The 15,994-nt window shown below is 51.8% G+C and overlaps 1 pseudogene across 1 annotated transcript; it reads left to right on the top strand.

The window, feature by feature from the left end:
• Window positions 1-3,169: 3,169 nt before the first annotated feature.
• Window positions 3,170-4,099, top strand: LOC101004795 (annotated as a pseudogene). Its single transcript, XR_648810.2, has one exon. The product of XR_648810.2 is annotated as a 40S ribosomal protein S2 pseudogene (transcript).
• Window positions 4,100-15,994: the final 11,895 nt, after the last annotated feature.

The raw sequence follows: 15,994 nt of genomic DNA on the forward strand, positions 1-15,994 counted from the left end.
ATTATTTTATTTTCGAGACGGAGTCTTGCTCTGTCACCCAGGTTGGAGTGCAGTGGTGTGATCTCGGCTCACTGCAACCTCCACCTCCTGGGTTCAAGTGATTCTCCTGCCTCAGCCTCCCAAGTAGCTGGGATTACAGGCACCTGCCATCATGCCTGGTTAATTTTTATATTTTTGTAAAGATGGGGTTTCACCATGTTAGCCAGGCTGGTCTTGAACTCCTGACCTCAGGTGATCTGCCCATCTTGGCCTCCCAAAGTGGAAAATAGCAATTTTATAGTGGAGAAACCTGGCAGACACCATCCAATGAAGGGATGAAGGTGGATATCACCAGTAAGTTCCACCATCTATTGATAACGTTTAGTCTGGATATGCACTGCGGGTACACTTTGGTGTCACCCTTCCCCATACCACACAGCCTCCTCCAGCATGAGCTGAGGGATACTCTAAAAGCCTCTGACCAGCACTCCTCAAAAAGTGAGTCTCAAAAGACGAGGCAAGGCTGAGGAACCCTCAGGGACTGGAGGACACTAAGGAGCCATGACAGCTAAAAGCAATGCCAGGTTGGATCCTGGACCAGAAAACGGACATTAATGAAAAAACTGGTTAAATCCCTGTAAAGCTTAGCTGGGCCTGGTCGCTAGTGCCTGTAGTGCCAGCTACTCAGAAGGCTGAGATGGGAAGATAGCTTGTGGCCAGGAGTTCTAGACCACCTGGGTAACATGGTGTGACCCTGTTTCTAAATAAATTAAAAATTTTTTTTTTCGGCTGGGTGTGGTGGCTCACGCCTGTAATCCCAGCACTTTGAGAGGCCAAGGTGGGTGGATCACCTGAGGTCAGGAGTTCAAGACCAGACTGGCCAGCATGGCAAAACTCTGTCTCTTCTAAAAGTACAAAAATTAGCCGGACATGGCAGCGGGTACCTGTAGTTCCAGCTCAAGAATCACTTGAACCCGTGAGGCAGAGGTTGTAGTGAGCCAAGATCACACCACTGCACTCCACCCTGGGTGATAGAGCGAGACTCTGTCTCAAAAAAAAAAATAAAATGTTTTTTGTTTGAGATAGGGTCTCACCTCTGTTACCCAAGCTGGAGTGCAGCTGACACAATCTCAGCTCACTGCAGCCTCGACCTCCTGGGCTCAAGCCATCCTCCCATCTCAGCTTCTCAAGTAGCTGGGACTACAGGTGTGGCCACCATGCCCAGCTAATTTTTGTAGTTTTTGCAGAGGAAGGGTTTCACCATGTTGCTCAGGCTGGTCTCAAATCCCTGGGCTCAAGCGATCCTCCTGCCTCAGTCTCCCAAAGTGTTGGGATTACAGGCGAGAGCCACAGTGCCCAGCCAAAAAAAAAAAAAAAAAGATTTTTTTTGGCCAGGCGAGGTGGCTCACACCTGTAATCCCAGTACTTTGGGAGGCCGAGGCAGGTGGATCATGAGGTCAGGGGAATGAGAAGGCAACATGAAACACCATCTCTACTAAAAATACAAAAAAATTACAGCATGGTGGTGCCTGTAGTCTAAAGCAGCTCAGGAGGCTGAGGCAGGAGACGGCGTGAACTCCGGAGGTGGAAGCTTGTAGTGAGCCAAGATCACGCCACTGCACTCCAGCCTGGGTGACAGAGTGAGACTGGTCTCAAAAAAAAAAAAATTTTTTTGTATGTGTGCAGTGCAGTGCAGTGGTGCAATCTAGGCTCACTGCGAGCTCCGCCTCCTGGGTTCATGCCATTCTCCCGCCTCAGCCTCCTGAGTATTTGGGGCTACAGGTGCCCGCCACCACTCTCGGCTAATTTGTATGTGTGTGTGCCTGTGTGTTTTTAGTAGAGATGTGGTTTCACCATGTTAGCCAAGATGGTCTTGATCTCCTGACCTCGTGATCCGCCCACCTCGGCCTCCCAGAGTGCTGGGATTACAGGCGTGAGCCACCGTGCCAGGCCAAAAACTATTTTTTTTCATTAGCTGGGTGAGGTGGCACTTACTTGTAGTTCCAGCTACTCTAGAGGCTGAGGTAGTAGGATCAATTTGGCCTGGGAGGTCGAGGCCACAGTGAGCCATGATCAGGTCACTGCACTCTAGCCTGGAGAGAGGGAGACCCTGTCTCTGAAAAAACCATAAAGACTGGAGTTTATAGTATTGTACTGATGTTAATTTCCTCATTTTGATCTTTGTGCTATGATTACATAAGATGTTAACACTGGGCGAGGCTGAGTGAAACATATAAGGTGTGAAAGGAAACTAAGGCTGGCTGGGCGCGGCGGCTCAAGCCTGTAATCCCAGCACTCGGGAGGCTGGGGCAGGTGGATGACTTGGACCCAAGAGTTTGAGAAGAGACTGGCAACATGGAGATTTGTAGAGTTTTGTAGAGATCTCGTCTCCACAAAAAATACGAAAATTAGCCAGGCATGGTGGCATGTGCCTGTACTCCCAGCTACAGGGAGGCTGAGGTGGGAGGATCACCTGAGCTCCGAAGTTGAGGCTGTGGTGAGCTTTGATTGTGTCACTGCACTGCAGCCTGGGTGACAGACGTGAGACCCTGTCTCCAAAAAAAAAAAAAAAAAAATTCAAACTAAGGCTATTACCCTGCCTGCTCCTCTTGCAACATCTGGATTCCCACGACACCCTCCCTCTTTCCCCCCAGCCCACTTTTCCCCTTTCATAGGGAAGCCCTCAAAATCATCTTCGGAGGGAGGCACAGACCTTTCTCCTGGGCATGCCCTTAACATTGGCAAAATAAAATTCTATCTTGATTGAGGCCTGTCTCACACATTTTGGTTTACAGAAGGAATTCTATACTATTTTTTGCAACTTTTCTCTGTATCTTAAAACTATTTCAAAATAAAACTTAAAACAGGCTGGGCGCGGTGGCTCACGCCTGTAATCTCAGCACTTTGGGAGGCCGAGGCAGGCAGATCATGAGGTCAGGAGATCGAGACCATCCTGGCTAACACATGAAACCTCATCTCTACTAAAAATACAAAAAATGCAAAAAATTAGCTGGGTGTGGTGGCGGGCGCCTGTAGTCCCAGCTACCAGGGAGGCTGAGGCAGGAGAATGGCATGAACCCAGGAGGCAGAGCTTGCAGTGAGCGGAGATTGCAACACTGCACTCCAGTCCGGACAACAGAGCGAGATTGACTCTCCAAAAAAAAAAAAAAAAGCTCCAAGAAAACAGCAAATGGCGGATGACGCCGGTGCAGCAGGCGGGGGGAGGGGGGCCCGGAGGTCCTGGTGGCCCTGGGATGGGGAACCGCGGTGGCTTCCGCGGAGGTTTGGGCAGTGGCATCCGGGGCCGAGGTCGCGGCCGTGGACGGGGCCGGGGCCGGGGCCACGGAGCTCGCGGAGGCAAGGCCGAGGATAAGGAGTGGATGCCCGTCACCAAGCTGGGCCACTTGATCAACGACATGAAGATCAAATCCCTGGAGGAGATCTACCTCTTCTCCCTGCCCATTAAGGAATCTAAGATCATTGACTTTTTCTTGGGGGCCTCTCTCAAAGACGAGGTTTTGAAGATTATGCCGGTGCAGAAGCAGACCCGTGCTGGCCAGCACACCAGGTTCAAGGCCTTTGTTCCTATCGGGGACTACAATGGCCACGTTGGCCTGAGTGTTAAGTGTTCCAAGGAGGTGGCCAGCGCCATCCGTGGGGCCATCATCGTGGCCAAACTCTCCATTGTCCCTGTGTCCAGAGGCTACTGGGGGAACAAGATCGGCAAGCCCCACACTGTCCCTTGCAAGGTGACAGGCCGCTGCAGCTCTGTGCTGGTGGTGCACCTCATCCCTGCACCCAGGGGCACTGGCATCGTCTCAGCGCCTGTGCCCAAGAAGCTGCTCATGATGGCTGGTATTGATGACTGCTACACCTCAGCCCGGGGCTGCACTGCCACCCTGGGCAACTTCGCCAAGGCCACCTTTGATGCCATCTCTAAGACCTACAGCTACCTGACCCCTGACCTCTGGAAGGAGACTATATTTACCAAGTCTCCCTATCAGGAATTCACTGACCACCTTGTCAAGACCCACACCAGAGTCTCCGTGCAGCGGACCCAGGCTCCAGCTGTGGCTACAACACAGGGTTTTTATATGAGAAAAATAAAGTGAATTAAGCCTGAGAAAAAAAAAAAAGAAAGAAAAAGAAAAGCCTAAATAAATAGGCTGGGCATGGTGGCTCACACCTGTAATCCCAGCACTTTGGGAGGCTGAGGCAGGCAGATCACCTGAGGTCAGGAGTTCGAGACCAACCTGACCAACATGGAGAAACCCCGTCTCTATGAAAAATACAAAATTAGCTGGGTATAGTGGCTCATGCCTGTAATCCCAGCTACTCAGGAAAGCTGAGGCAGGAGAATCGCTTGAACCTGGGAGGCAGAGATTGCGGTGAGCTGAGATCATGCCACTGAACTCCAGCCTGGGCAATAAGAGCGAAACTCCATCTCAAAAAAAAAAAAAAAAAAAAATCACCCAGAGGCAAATCCCGCCATATTTTCTTCCAGTTCCTTCTCTTACATGGGGGTGACACTTTCTGCTCCACCTAAGGAAGGTCATGGCAGACACACGATTCTACATCACTACATTGAGGTATCATGGCAGCCGGACACGGTGGCGCATGCCTGTAATCCCAGCATTTTGGAAGGCCAAGACGGTGGATGACTTGAGGTCAGGAGTTTGAGACCAGCCTGGCCAACATGACGAAACCCTGTCTTTACTAAAACTACAAAAAAATTAGCCGGGCGTGGTGGCGCATGCCTGTAGTCTCAGCTACTTGGGAGGCTGAGGCACAAGAATCACTTGAACTCAGGAGGCAGGGGTTTCAGTGAGCCACGATTGTGCCACTGCACTCCAGCCTGGGTGACAGAGGGAGACCCTGTCTCAAAAAAAAAAAGAAAAGAAAAGAAAATGAAATATCATGACAGGCATCATCACTCTCATTTCACCAACAGGGAAACTAAGGCCTAGGGCAGGTCAAAGGTCACATAGCTGAGAAGGGCTAGGGCTGAATGTGAATGCAGGTCCCTGAGGCCAAGTTCCAGAATCTCACCATGCCAGGATTCTTGGTGGTTGTTTTGTTTTTTGTTTTTTGTTTTTTTTGAGAAGGAGTCTTACTCTGTCATCCAGCCGAGAGTGCCGTGGTGCAATCCTGGCTCACCACAACCTCCGCCTCCCAGGTCCAAGCCATTCTCCTGCCTCAGCCTCCCAAGTAGCTGGGATTACAGGAGCACACCACCACACCTGGCTAATTTTTGTATTTTTAGTAGAGATGGCATTTCACCATGTTGGTCAGGCTGGACTCAAACTCCTGACCTCACGATCCACCCGCCTTGGCCTCCCGCGGTGCTGTGATTACAGGCATGAGCCACCGCACCCTGCCCCACGCCAGGATTCTTTTGAGGAAGTTCATTCCCTCACTCCTGCACACATTCATTTCAGCATGCCGAGGGCCTTGTGGGTCCTGGCCTGTGACAGACTGGGGTGACAGAGTCTAGCTGGCCGCAGTCCTGCCGTCAACCAGCTTCCATTCTAAAGGCTTAATGTCTGCAGCCCAGGGCGCCCGCTACCCGGCCTGGCCCAGCATGACTGAGTGGGGAAGGCGCAATGCCCCTTCAGAAGGACTCATCACTGCCCAGCCTTCAGCACCTTCGGGGTCCCCTCAGCTCTCAGATTGAGGTCATCCTCTTCCCTGATGGCCAGTGACTGAGCAAGTGGTATCAGGGCCTTTTCTGTCTAACGGGGACTCCTCTGTCAGGCACTTAGATCCAGAGCTCCTCTGCTGGTGCCCTCTGCCCAATCCCCTTCCTCCTAATTTTTTTTTTTTTCCTTTTTGAGACAGGGTCTTGCTCTGTTGCCCAGGCTGGTCACTGTCCCCTCTGGTGCATTCTTTGTCCCCATCAGCCTAGTAAGCTCCAGGGCCTGGCAGCTGGCACAGAGTAGGAGGCTGCACTCCCTGACCTTTCTATGCTGCACCCAGTCCTGTGCCCATCCTGTCCTCAGACCTGCCAGGGCCATGACCAACCTGCCAAGGGCGTGGGAAACTGTGTGACCCAGCTCTAGGAGGAGGTGGAGCAAGCGGAAGGTAGGGAAGCTGCTGCCCCAGTAGGTTTAGAGGGAGGGTGGGGTGGGGGAGTGGCAAGGCCAGGTGGGTAAGGATGTGTGGGTGAGATTGTGTGAGTGTCTGGCTCTCCTGGGTGGGGCTGGATGAATGTTTGGGCACAGGCAGCGGCTGTCACATGGCCTGGCTGCGGGTTTGGGACAGAAGCCAGGTAGGTGGGCTGTATCAGGCACAGCTACAAACTGTGCCAAGGAAGTGGACCAGTCAGGGTCCCAGGGAAACTCCTGCCTTGGCAGAAGATACTGGGGACATGGGATGATTTGGGGCGGTCTTCCAAGGCCCATGGTGCTTCATGGAGCCAGGGCCCAGGGCAGGGAGGGCTGTAACCCTGGCTTGCCTGATTGGCTGAGCACAGACAGATGGAAGGGGGTGTGAGCAGCCTGCTAGGTGGATGCCTAAGTGAGGGGGGAATGGGTGGGCAGGTGGCTGAGACCCCCAAGACCAGGACCCACTGTCAGGCCTGTGGCTTCCACAGGCCAATGGGAAGCGTTCCCCTTCGGGCACTGAGGCCATCAGCTTCAGCTTCACACCCTTTCCAGACAGATAGAAGTCCTTCAGGTAACTTAAAAGTCACTTCTCCTGGCCTTCCCCGGAGGGGAAAGGAGAGGGGTGCCTGTGGGCAGTGGGCCCTCAGTGCTGGTGGAGGGCACAGCACAGAGACTGCCTGCATGTGGGAGGCCCCCGGCAGACCTTGCCCAGACGTCAGTCCTTGTTTGAGGCAAACTGTAAAATTATTACGATTTAGACCAGGCACAGGACCCATGCCTGTAATCCCAGCACTTCGGGAGGCCATGGCAGGAGGATCTCTTAAGCCCAGGAGTTTGAGCCTGCAGTGAGCTATGACTACACCACTGCACTTCAACCTGGGCAACAGAGGAAGACCCTGTCTCTAAAATAAATAAATAGGCTGGGGGTGGTGGCTCATGCCTGTAATCCTAGCACTTTGGGAGGCTGAGGCAGGTGGATCACCTGAGGTCAGGAGTTCGAGACCAGCCTGACTAAAAATACAAAAATTAGCTGGGCATGGTGGCCTGTGCCTATAGTCCCAGCTACTCAGGAGGCTGAGACAGGAGAGTTGCTTGAGCCCGGGAGGCGGAGGTTGCAGTGAGCTGAGATCGCACCACTGCACTCCAGCCTGAGCAACAGAGTGAGACTCTGTCTCAAAAAATAAAAAATAAAATAATAATAATAAAATATAAAGTCCAACAGAGGTTAAAAGTTAAACAAAAAAAAAAGTAAAAGAAAAAAAAGTAAAAAATAAAAATACAGGCCGGGTGTGGAGGCTCACGCCTGTAATCCCAGCACTTTGGGATGCCGAGAAGGGCGGATCACAAGGTCAGGAGATCAAGACCATCCTGGCCAACATGGTGAAACCCCGTCTCTACTAAAAATACAAAAATTAGCTGGGTGTGGTGGCGGGCGCCTGTAGTCCCAGCTACTCGGGAGGCTGAGGCAGGAGAATCGTTTGCACCCAGGAGGCAGAGGTTGCAGTGAGCCAAGATCGCGCCATTGCACTCCAGCCTGGCAACAGAAGGAGATTGTCTCAAAAAATAATAATTAAAATTAAAATTTAAAAAATGAAAATACAAGCATAATTATTACAGTTGAATTGTCTGCAGTGAGGCATCTATAGATGAAATGTCATACTGCATGGAATTTGCTTTAAAAGAACCCTGGAGTGTGGGAGGGTTTGTGTGGAAGTAAATAAAATCAGCCTCTGCTGGGTAACTTTTAAAGGCAGGCAGTGGGTCCTTGGGAGTTTTAAAAAATTCCCTCCCTTTACCTTTGTGTATATTTGAAAGCTGTTGTAATTAAGCTTTAAAAATAATCTAGGTAAAGTATTAGTTAAAAAAAAAAACGGTGGCCCACGACCAGCACCTTTTGGACAACTCTGAACTATGACAGTCCGAGTCTCTGTATTATACAGATTTATTTTTTTTTCTTTTTTCTGTCTCCATTTTTTTTTTTTTTAGAGGAGTGCAGTGGCCCAATCACAAGCCTCTAACTCCTGGCCTCAAGCAATCCTCCTGGCTCAGTTTCCTGGGTAGCTGGGACTACAGGTGTGCACCACCACACCTGGCCTAAAACATTTTGAATCATGGTAAAATGCAAATAAACCTGCCATCTTAGCTATCTTTTTTTTTTTTTTTTTTTGAGACAGAGTCTTGCAGTGTCACCCAGGCTGAGATACAGTAGCCCTCCCTCAGCTCCCTGCAAACTCTGCCTCCTAGGTTCAAGGGATTCTCATGCCTCAGCCTCCTGAGTAGCTGGGATACAAGTGTGCACCACTGCGCCTGGATAATCATTGTATGTTTAGTAGAGACGGGGTTTTGTCATGTTGGCCAGGCTACTCGTGAACTCCTGGCCTCATGTGATCCATACACCTCAGTCTCCCAAAGTGCTGGGAGATTTCAGGCATGAGCCACCACACCTGGCCTCTTAACCATCTTAGAGTGTACAGTTCAGTGGTGTGAAGCACATTCATACCAGTGTGCCACCCATCCCCAGAGCTCTCTTCGTATTGCTGTTGTAGTTTCACAATGACTCCTCCAGACTTCTTCCACCCCCAACCCCTTGCCATAAATCACTGCAACTGAGGGAATGCAGCCCAGGAGTTCCTGAGCAAAGTACCCTGTTACCATCTGGGGTGGTAGCTCCACCTGGACTTAGCTGTGGGGCTGGTCCAGGTTTCCGGTGGCCTGTAATCCCAGCACTTAGGGAGGTTGAGTCAGGTAATCTCACACCTGTAATCCCAGTGGCGCACGAGTGGGTCAGTTGGACTGCCTGGACTTCCGGGGCGTGAGTCCTCACGGGCTCCTGAAGGTCTGAGCTCTGCCCTGGAGCAGGCACCTGAGCAAGTCATGGCAGCTCTCAACTTCCACCCCAACCTCCTGCCTGGGGCTGCCCCAGTCACCCCGGGGGTGGGGGGACCCATGGAAGAGGAAGCAGGAGGAGTGAAGGAAGGCTCCTCCCCAGCTCTGTATATCCCCTGACTCCTGACTCAGGTCCAGGAGTCCACTTTGACCCCAGGTGCAAGAGTGGGGAGGGCTAGGGAGGCTGGGTGGGTGCACAGCCCCACTGGCTCCACCCCACAGCCACAATACCCCTCTGTGACCCAGCTTTAGAACAATCTTGGCCTGGATGTGGCAACTCACAGCTGTAATCCCAGCACTTTTGAAAGCTGAGGCAGGAGGATTGCTTGAGCCCGGGAGTTTGAGACCAGTTTGGGCAACATAGACCTTGCCTCTATTTTACAAAAAAAAAATTTTTTTTTTTTTTTGAGGTGGTGTTTTGCTCTTGTCACCCAGGCTGGAGTGCAATGGTGCGATCTCGGCTCACTGCAACTTCCACCTCCCAGGCTCAAGCCATTCTCCTGCCTCAGCCTCCTGAGTAGCTGGGATTATAGGCGTGCGCCACCACACCTGGTTAATTTTGTTTTTTTTTTTTGTTTTTTTTTTTTTGAGACGGAGTCTCGCTCTGTTGCCCAGGCTGGAGTGCTGTGGCCGGATCTCAGCTCACTGCAAGCTCCGCCTCCCAGGTTCCCGCCATTCTCCTGTCTCAGCCTCCCAAGTAGCTGGGACTACAGGCGCCCACCACCTCGCCCGGCTAGTTTTTTGTATTTTTTAGTAGAGACGGGGTTTCACCGTGTTAGCCAGGGTGGTCTCGATCTCCTGACCTCGTGATCCACCCGTCTCGGCCTCCCAAAGTGCTGGGATTACAGGCTTGAGCCACCGCGCCCGGCCAATTTTGTATTTTTAGTTAGAGATGGGGTTTCGCCATGTTGGCCAGGCTGGTCTCGAACCCCTGACCTCAAGTGATTTACCTGCCTCGACCTCCCGAAGTGCTGGGATTATAGGCATGATCCACCACACCCAGCCTAAAAAGCAATTTTAAAAATAAATAAAAATTTTTAAAAGACCAGTCTTGGAGGACTGGCAGAGCTAGGGCCGGCACCAGGAGTTATCTGTTAGCCTGCACTTTGCAAGGTCTGAAACCCTTAGCTGGTGCCTCTCCAGGAAGACCCAGCTCTCCTCCTTCAGGCTGGGGCCTGGCCCAGCTCCAGCGGAGAGAGGACAAGGGAGGGCAAGGAGTGAAGGGCGGCCAGGGGACATACAGCTGTCAGGTCCCTGGACATGCCTAGGGGATGCTGCCTGCTTTACAAATGAAGAATCCAAGGCTCGGGAAGGTCACCAGGAAGTCACGGACAGGACTGGGATTCAGAGCCAGGGCTGCCTTGCTTCAGCTCCTCCTCCTTGTTAGAAAACAGTCCTGAATTGTCTTTTTGCAAATGGTGGCTTGGAGCTGGGCATGGCCAACAACTGTCAGGCACTGGAAGAGGAACTGGGGGGGTCTGGACATGTGCTGGCCACCGGTCCCCCACACTCAGGGCTCACTGTCTCTTGAGGGTGACAGAGGATGATGCACTGTGACAAGCGCCATCACAGCAAAGAAACAGAAAAAGCCCAGAGCAGCAAGAGGATGGGGTGATTAATTTTGCCTTGAGGGTAGAAGGAGGGGCCTTGAGGACAGTGGGCGCTCTTAATGGACTATCCCAACAACCAGTCACATAGGGATGAGGACACAGAGGCAGCCCCCAGAGCAGAGGTGCACGGAAGCAGTAGCAGTGGCTTGGCCCGAAGACTAAAGGAGTTGCAGAGCCAGTCTTGAAGCTGGGACTATGCCTCTCCAGCGGAGGAGTGTGGGGACAGAATGCACAGGCTACAAGGTGCCCTCGGGGGCAGAGTAGGGGGTGGCTGGGCAGCAGGAAGCCAAGGCAGGTTGTTGCAACAGTTAAGAAGAAAGGTGATGAGGCCAGAGGTGGTGGCCAGAGAGATGAGGAAACTCCTCCTCACCAGGATGGCTGCAGGATGAGACAGTCCTGGCCACTCACAGACAGCGTGGATGCAGGAAGACAGACCACAGACCCACAACAGCGAAGGTGCATGCCGGTGCGGGCAGGACTCAGCCTTCCAGCACTTCAGGACAGGCCCATGATAAGCATTCTGTCCTTCTGACAAACCTTCCCCATAAGGAAAAGGGAGAACCAACTCACCTTCACAGATGCTGCCACTTGCCGGGCACTGTGCAGGGTGCTTTAGAGCACCAAACCCAAAGTGCTGGTTCACTCAATCCTCCCCTTTTAGAGATGAAGAAACTAAGGCTCAGAGAGAGAAATTAAATTGTCCCAGGTCAGCCAATTCAGGAAGTGGGTGCATCCAGGGAAGTTGGTTTCGCTTCCCCCGGCCTGGTGCCCTAAGTGCCCCACCCCTTGGCATCTGAGCAGTGTGGCTCCCATGCCAACTCTACAGGAATGTCATGTCTGGGGGCAAGTGGCCCCTTGCAGGGGCATCTGCTGTGCAGGCCCAGGACGGTAAACAAAGTTCACTGAATACAAGTTCCCCCCATCCCAGCAGGAGTCCAGCTTGGCCTCTCCCATGCTGTCCAGGGAAAGGCTGGAGGGAAAAAAAGAGGCCTGGCCTCCTGTTGGCTTCTACCTCCTCACCTCTGCCCAGCCCACTTTCTTCTCCCAAAGGCCTCAGCAAGGCCAATGGGAGGCCAAGGTCAAGGGGATGGGGTGAGAACAAGAGGCAGCCCGCATGGACAGGAGTGCAGTGTAGCAGTTGAGCACCTTCTTTTATATTTTTATTTTTTTGGAGATGGAGTCTCGCTCTGTCACCCAGGCTGCTGGAGTGCAGTGGTGCAATCTTGGCTCACTGCAACCTCCACCTCCGAGGTTCAAGTGATTCTCCTGCCTCAGCCTCCTGACTAGCTGGGACTATAGGCGTGTGCCATCACACCTGCCTAATTTTTGTATTTTTAGTAGAGACGGGTTTTCACCACGCTGGCTAGACTGGTCTCGAACTCTTGATCTCAGGTGATCCACCTGCCTTGGCCTCCCAAAGTGCTGGGATTACAAGTATGAGCCACCGTGCCCTGCTTTTTTTTTTTTTTTTTGAGGCGGAGTCTCACTCTGTCACCCAGGCTGGAGTGCAGTGGCGCGATCTCCACTCACTGCAAGCTCTGCCTCCCGGGTTCATGCCATTCTCCTGCCTCAGCCTCCCGAGTAGCTGGAACTACAGGCGCCCGCCACCACACTTGGCTAATTTTTTGTATTTTTAGTGGAGATAGGGTTTCACCGTGTTAGCCAGGATGGTCTCAATCTCCTGACCTTGTGATCCGCCTGCCTCGGCCTCCCAAAGTGCTGGGATCACAAGCGTGAGCCACCGCACTCGGCCTTTTTTTTTTTTTTTTAGACAGGGTCTCATTCTGTCACCTAGGGTGGAGTGCAGCGTTCGATCATAGCTCACTGCAGCCTCGAATTACTAGGCTCAAGGGATCCTTTTGCCTCAGCCTCTCGAGTAGCTGGGACTACAGGTACCACTGGCTTGGCTAATTTTTTATTTTTTTGTAGAGACGGGGTCTTGCTATGTCGCCCAGGGAACTCCTGGGCTGAAGAAGTCCTCTTGCCTCGGCCTCCCAAAGTGTTGGCATTACAGGCGTGAGCCACTGCACCCAACTCAGAATCTGAGTTTTCATCAGAACTTATCTGTGACCCCTCTGTCTCTTCCTCATGCCACCTCTAGCAAGTGGATTCTTACAAGAACCTTCGTTCAAACCCTCTCATAAACATCTCTATCACTGTCTCTCCCACTCAGTTGACAGAATGAACACCTTCTCGGCAGCTTGCAGCTTCCAGGCCCTCCTTGGCCCGTTTCTTTCCCTAGAGACCCAGGGGACCCAACCTCCCTGCCTGCCTGTGCCACCTCACAGGCCCCACGTCCAGCTGTGTGCACAAGCTCCTCTCTCTCAACACTTCGGACGCTCCCAGCACCCACTTCAAGAGGCTTCTCTGGGTCTGCTCTCGGGTGCCACCTTCGTCCTTTCCCGCCACGAACCTTTCCCACCCAGGGCTTGGACCTCAGTAGCGAGCTGAACGTGCCCTGCCTTCTCTAGCACTGCTATATGCTCTGCTGGAGACACTCCTCGGTGGAAATGCTTCCAGGACCATCTCAAAAGCCATTGCTCCCGTGAGGCTTTCCTCCGGTCCCCCAAACAGCCAGCTAGGTTCTTGCTCTGAAACTTCATCTGTCCCAGTGAGTAACCCTACCAAGCACTGAGACCCAGAGCAGCTATTAATGAGTTTTCTTAGACAAGTTCTCTGAAGTCTGGCACTTCTTTAGAAATTCTGGCTGGGCGCACGCCTGTGATCCCAGCACTTTGGGAGGCAGAGGCAGGTGGATCACCTAAGGTCGGGAGTTCGAGACCAGCCTGACCAACCCCGTCTCTACTAAAAATACAAAATTAGCCGGGCGTGGTGGCACATGCCTGTGCCACCCAGCTACTCGGGAGGCTGAGGCAAGAATCGCTTGAACCTGGGAGGTGGAGGTTGCGGTGAGCTGAGATCATGCCATTGCACTTCAGCCTGGGCAACAAGGGTGAAACTCCATCTCAAAAAAAAAGTTGCCGGGCGCAGTGGCTCACGCCTGTAATCCTAGCACTTTGGGAGGCCAAGTGGGGAGGATCACGAGGTCAGGAGATCGAGATCATCCTGGCTAACACGGTGAAACCCCATCTCCACTAAAAATACAAAAAATTAGCCAAGTGTGGTGGTGGGCGCCTGTAGCCCCAGCTACTCGGGAGGCTAAGGCAGGAGAATGGCGTGAATCCAGGAGGCAGAGCTTGCAGCGAGCGGAGATCACGCCACTGCACTCCAACCTGGGTGACAGAGCAAGGCTCCGTCTCAAAAAAAGAAAAGAAAAGAAAAAATTCTTCTGGTCAGGCATGGTGGCTCAGGCCTGTAATCCCAGCACACTGGGAGGCCGAGGCAGGGAAATCATGACCTCAAGTGATTTGCCCACCTTGTCCTCCCAGTGTACTAGGATTACGGGCGTGAACCACCAAAGTGCCCTGCCAGAAGTTCTTCCTAGAGGTTCTATGTTGTCCAAACAAGAATTGGAGCCGGGTACTGTGGCTCATGCCTGTAATCCCAGCACTTTGGGAGGCCGAGGCAGGCAGATCACGAGGTCAGGAGATCGAGACCATCCTGGCCAACATGGTGAAACCCTAGCTCTACTAAAAATACAAAAATTAGCTGGAAGTGGTGGTGTATGCCTGTAATCCTAGCTACTCGGGAGGCTGAGGCAGGAGAATCGCTTGAACCAGGGAGTCAGAGGTTGCAGTGAGCCAGGATTGCGCCACTGCACTCCAGCCTGGTGACAGAGAGAAACTCTGTCTCAAAAACAAAAAAACAAACAAAAAAAAGAATGGGTAAGGACACCACAGAACACAAGGGGTTGCAAATTTGTGCCGTGGGCCAAATTTGTTCCACAAGTGACAAGTTTTTTTTTAATTGAGGTGTGCATACCATAAAATTAGCCGTTTTAAAGCAAACAATTCAATGACATTTGTATATTCATAATGTTGTGCAACCACCACCTCTATCAAGCTCCAAAACATTTTCCTCATCCCAGAAGGAAACCCTATGCTCCTTAGGCAATCACTCTGCCTTTCTCTCTCCCCACAGCCTCTGGTTCTAATCTGCTTTCTGTTTGTATGGATTTACTTACTTATTATAAATGGCATCATTAACACATATGGGCTTTGTGTCTGGTTTCTTTCACTTGCCATAACGTTTTGGAGGTTCATCCATGTTGTAACAGGTATCATCAGCATATCAGTATTTCATTCCTCTTTTTCTTTTCTTCTTTCCTTTTTTTTTTTTTTTTTTTTTTTTTTGAGACAGAGTCTTACTCCATCAACCAGGCTGGAGTGTAGTGGCGCAATCTCCATTCATTGCAACTCTGCCTCCTGGATTTAAGCAATTCTCCTGCCTCAGCCTCCCGAGTAGCTGGGATTACAGGCTTGCTCCACCATGCCTGGCTAATATTTGGTGTTTTCAGTTGAGACGGAATTTCAACATGTTGGCCAGCCTGGTCTCAAACTCCTGACCTCAAGTGAGCCGCCTGCCTTGGACTCCCAAAATGCTAGGATTACAGGGGTGAACCACCACATCACATAGGGCCTTTTTTTTTTTTTTCTTTTTCTTTTTTTTTTTTTAAGATAGAGATGGGGTTTTGCGAGTTGCCCAGGCTGTTCCTGAACTCCTGGTCTCCAAAAGTGCTGGGAGATTTCAGACATGAGTCATCACGTGGCCTCATTTCTTTTTTATAGCTGAATAATAGTCCACTGAATGAATCTACCATAGTTTGCTTACACTCTCATCAATCGTTAGTTTGGGCCGTTTCCACCTTTTGGCTCTTTGACTATTGTGACTAGTACTTCTAAGACCATTACTTGTTTGAGGAATATAATTGCTGGGTCATATGGTAACTCTATGCTTAACTTTTGAATTAGAAACGGTGTTTTGATTTCTCGAATATGAATTCTTTACGTGTCTGTGTCTGTTTTCATGTCTTCCTACTGTCTTACAGTAGGAAGCTCACGACTCATTTGCGTAATTTTTCTGGCCCCTGAAGGCACCTGATTTTGCTGCCCCTAGAACACTTTGGAGGCAAAAAGAAAATAACTTTGTGCCCAATTCAGCCAGAGTCGTGGGGTAAAATCTTTTCACTTCTCAAAGCACTACCGTGGTTCAGCTACTGTGGTTCAGCCCCAAAGCGGGGAAATCGTATTTTCCGGAGAGGAGGCGGCTACAATTAGGGAGGTGAGGGACCTCACGCGCCTCTGCCTTGGAGGAGGCGGGCAAGGCGAACGGCGGGGGAGGAGGAGCCGGCTGGCTGTGCGCCCTCTGGGGCGTGGGCCGCGCTTGGGGCTGCCCACCCCTCGTGTCCGAGCTGGGGCGCTCAGGGAGGCAGCGACGCGAGGTGCAGCTGGCCCAGGTTCCCCCGGCCACCGCCATGCGGCGCCTTGGCGGGTCGGGGCCGGGGGCGCGGTCGGG

Source organism: Papio anubis, chromosome 5 (assembly GCF_008728515.1).
Source record: "Papio anubis isolate 15944 chromosome 5, Panubis1.0, whole genome shotgun sequence".
NCBI lineage: Eukaryota > Metazoa > Chordata > Mammalia > Primates > Cercopithecidae > Papio > Papio anubis.